Source organism: Camelus dromedarius, unplaced genomic scaffold (assembly GCF_036321535.1).
Source record: "Camelus dromedarius isolate mCamDro1 unplaced genomic scaffold, mCamDro1.pat HAP1_SCAFFOLD_123, whole genome shotgun sequence".
In the NCBI taxonomy this organism is placed as follows: domain Eukaryota; kingdom Metazoa; phylum Chordata; class Mammalia; order Artiodactyla; family Camelidae; genus Camelus; species Camelus dromedarius.
Genome location: NW_026989814.1, coordinates 2,351,958 through 2,356,619, shown reverse-complemented (window position 1 = coordinate 2,356,619; position 4,662 = coordinate 2,351,958).

Genomic DNA, 4,662 nt, shown 5'->3' with positions numbered 1-4,662 from the left:
TTCCCTCGGTGCTAGATGAACGAACGTCTCTCCACTTGCTCAGTTCTGAGAGATACGTGTGTGTGAAAGCCGTCCTTCACCTACCTTGTTGGGAACACAAAGTTTCTTTTCAGATGCAAACTCCATTCCATACATATATATGGGGAGGTACAAGCTCCAACTCGGTTTTACAGTGAAAACTGCAGGAACTTCAAACCGGCACTAGGAAACAGACTGAGGAAACAGAGAAAAACTGTCTCCTGCAACCCGTTCCCTTGGTGCTAGATGAACGAACGTCTCTCCACTTGCTCAGTTCTGAGAGATAAGTATGTGTGAAAGCCGTCCTTCACCTAGCTTGTTGGGAACACATAGTTTCTTTTCAGTTGCAAACTCCATTCCATACATATATATGGGGAGGTACTAGCTCCAACTCGGTTTGACAGTGAAAACTGCAGGAACTTCAATCCGGCAATAGGAAACAGACTGAGAATGCAGAGAAAATGTCTCTCCTGCAACCCTTTCCCTTGGTGTTGGATGAACGAACGTCTCTCCACTTGCTCAGTTCTGAGAGATAAGTGTGTGTGAAAGCCGTCCTTCACATAGCTTGTTGGGAACACAAAGTTTCTTTTCAGTTGCAAACTCCATTCCATACATATATATGGGGAGGTACTAGCTCCAACTCGGTTTGACAGTGAAAACTGCAGGAACTTCAAACCGGCACTAGGAAAAAGATTGAGAAAGCAGACAAAAAGTGTCTCCTGCAAAACGTTCCCTTGGTGCTAGATGAACGAACGTCTCTCCACTTGCTCAGTTCTGAGATATAAGTGTGTGTGAAAGCCGCCCTTCACCTAGCTTGTTGGGAACACAAAGTTTCTTTTCACTTGCAAACTCCATTCCATTCATATATATGGGGAGGTACAAGCTCCAACTCGGTTTTACAGTGAATACTGCAGGAACTTCAAACCGGCACTAGGAAACAGACTGAGAAAGCAGAGAAAAAGTGTCTCCTGCTACCCGTTCCCTTGGTGCTAGATGAACGAACGTCTCTCCACTTGCTCAGTTCTGAGAGATAAGTGCGTGTGAAAGCCGTCCTTCACCTAGCTTGTTGGGAACACAAAGTTTCTTTTCAGTTGCAAACTCCATTCCATACATATATATGGGGAGGTAGAAGCTCCAACTCGGTTTTACAGTGAAAACTGCAGGAACTTCAAACCGGCACTAGGAAACAGACTGAGAAAGCAGAGAAAAAGTGTCTCCTGCATTCCGTTCCCTTGGTGCTAGATGAACGAACGTCTCTCCACTTGATCAGTTCTCAGAGATAATTATGTGTGAAAGCCATCCTTCACCTAGCTTGTTGGGAACACAAAGTTTCTTTTCAGTTGCAAACTCCATTCCATACATATATATGGGGAGGTAGAAGCTCCAACTCGGTTTTACTGTGAAATCTGCAGGAACTTCAAACCGGCACTAGGAAACAGATTGAGAAAGCAGACAAAAAGTTTCTCCTGCAACACGTTCCCTTGGTGCTAGATGAACGAACGTCTCTCCACTTGCTCAGTTCTGAGAGATAAGTGTGTGTGAAAGCCGTCCTTCACCTAGCTTGTTGGGAACACAAAGTTTCTTTTCAGTTGCAAACTCCATTCCATACATATATAGTTGGAGGTAGAAGCTCCAACTCGGTTTTACAGTGAAAACTGCAGGAACTTCAACCCGGCTCTAGGAAACAGACTGAGAATGCAGAGAAAAAGTGTCTCCTGCAACCCGTTCCCTTGGTGCTAGATGAACGAACGTCTCTCCACTTGCTCAGTTCTGAGAGATAAGTGTGTGTGAAAGCCGTCCTTCACCTAGCTTGTTGGGAACACAAAGTATCTTTTCAGTTGCAAACACCATTCCATACATATATATGGGGAGGTAGAAGCTCCAACTCGGTTTACAGTGAAAACTGCAGGAACTTCAAACCGGCACTAGGAAACAGACTGAGAAAGCAGAGAAAAAGTGTCTCCTGCAACCCGTTCCCTTGGTGCTAGATGAACGAACGTCTCTCCACTTGCTCAGTTCTGAGAGATAATTGTGTGTGAAAGCCGCTCTTCACCTAGCTTGTTGGGAACACAACGTTTCTTTTCAGTTGTAAACTACATTCCATATATATATGTCGGGAGATACTAGCTCCAAATCGGTTTGACAGTGAAAACTGCAGAAAATTCAAACCGGCACTAGGAAACAGACTGAGAATGCAGAGATAATGTGTCTCCTGCAACCCGTTCCCTTGGTGCTAGATGAACGAACGTCTCTCCACTTGCTCAGTTCTGAGAGATAAGTGTGTGTGAAAGCCGCTCTTCACCTAGCTTGTTGGGAACACAACGTTTCTTTTCAGTTGTAAACTACATTCCATATATATATGTCGGGAGATACTAGCTCCAAATCGGTTTGACAGTGAAAACTGCAGAAAATTCAAACCGGCACTTGGAAACAGACTGAGAAAGCAGAGAAAAAGTGTCTCCTGCAACCCGTTCCGTTGGTGCTAGATGAACGAACGTCTCTCCACTTGGTCTGTTCTGAGAGATAAGTGTTTGTGAAAGCCGTCCTTCAACTAGCTTGTTGGGAACACAAAGTTTCTTTTCAGTTGCAAACTCCATTCCATACATATATATGGGGAGGTACAAGCTCCAACTCGGTTTGACAGTGAAAACTGCAGGAACTTCAAACCGGCACTAGGAAACAGACTGAGAAAGCAGAGAAAAAGTGTCTCCTGCAACCCGTTCCCTTGGTGCTAGATGAACGAACGTCTCTCCACTTGCTCAGTTCTGAGAGATAAGTGTGTGTGAAAGCCGTCCTTCACCTAGCTTGTTGGGAACACAAAGTTTCTTTTCAGTTGCAAACTCCATTCCATACATATATATGGGGAAGTACTAGCTCCAACTCTGTTTGACAGTGAAAACTGCAGGAACTTCAAACCGGCACTAGGAAACATACTGAGAAAGCAAAGAAAAAGTGTCTCCTGCAACCCGTTCCCTTGGTGCTAGATGAACGAACGTCTCTCCACTTGCTCAGTTCTGAGAGATAAGTGTGTGTGAAAGCCGTCCTTCACCTAGCTTGTTGGGAACACAAAGTTTCTTTTAAGTTGCAAACTCCATTCCATACATATATATTGGGAGGTAGAAGCTCCAACTCGGTTTTACAGTGAAAACTGCAGGAACTTCAAACCGGCACTAGGAAACAGACTGAGAAAGCAGAGAAAAAGTGTCTCCTGCAACCCGTTCCCTTGGTGCTAGATGAACGAACGTCTCTCCACTTGCTAAGTTCTGAGACATAAGTGTGTGTGAAAGCCGTCCTTCACCTAGCTTGTTGGGAACACAAAGTTTCTTTTCAGTTGAAAACTCCATTCCATACATATATATGGGGAGGTACAAGCTCCAACTCGGTTTTACAGTGAAAACTGCAGGAACTTCAAACCGGCACTAGGAAACAGACTGAGGAAGCAGAAAAAAGTGTCACCTGCAACCCGTTCCCTTGGTGCTAGATGAACGAACGTCTCTCCACTTGCTCAGTTCTGAGAGATAAGTGTGTGTGAAAGCCGTCCTTCACCTAGCTTGTTGGGAACACAAAGATTCTTTTCAGTTGCAAACTCCATTCCTTACATATATATGGGGAGGTACTAGCTCCAACTCGGTTTGACAGTGAAAACTGCAGGAACTTCAAACCGGCACTAGGAAACAGAATGAGAAAGCAGAGAAAAAGTGTCTCCTGCAACCCGTTCCCTTTGTGCTAGATGAACGAACGTCTCTCCACTTGCTCAGTTCTGAGAGACAAGTGTGTGTGAAAGCCGTTCTTCACCTAGCTTGTTGGGAACACAAAGATTCTTTTCAGTTGCAAACTCCATTCCTTACATATATATGGGGAGGTACAAGCTCCAACACGATTTTACAGTGAAAACTGCAGGAACTTCAAACCGGCACTAGGAAACAGACTGAGAAATCAGACATAAAGTGTCTCCTGCAACCCGTTCCCCTGGTGCTAGATGAACGAACGTCTCTCCCCTTGCTCAGATCTGAGAGATATGTGTGTGTGAAAGCCGTCCTTCACCTAGCTTGTTGGGAACACAAAGTTTCTTTTCAGTTGCAAACTCCATTCCATACATATATATGGGGAGGTACTAGCTCCAACCCGGTTTTACAGTGAAAACTGCAGGAACTTCAAACCGGCACTAGGAAACAGACTGAGAAAGCAGAGAAAAAGTGTCTCCTGCAACCCGTTCCCTTGGTGCTAGATGAACGAACGTCTCTCCACTTGCTCAGTTCTGAGAGATAAGTGTGTGTGAAAGCCGTCCTTCACCTAGCTTGTTGGGAACACAAAGTTTCTTTTCAGTTGCAAACTCCATTCCATACATATATATGGGGACGTACTAGCTCCAACTCGGTTTGACAGTGAAAACTGCAGGAACTTCAAACCGGCACTAGGAAACAGACTGAGAAAGCAGAGAAAAAGTGTCTCCTGCAACCCGTTCCCTTGGTGCTAGATGAACGAACGTCTCTCCACTTGCTCAGTTCTGAGAGATAAGTGTGTGTGAAAGCCGTCCTTCACCTAGCTTGTTGGGAACACAAAGTTTCTTTTCAGTTGCAAACTCCATTCCATACATATATATGGGGAGGTAGAAGCTCCAACTCGGTTTTACAGTGAAAACTG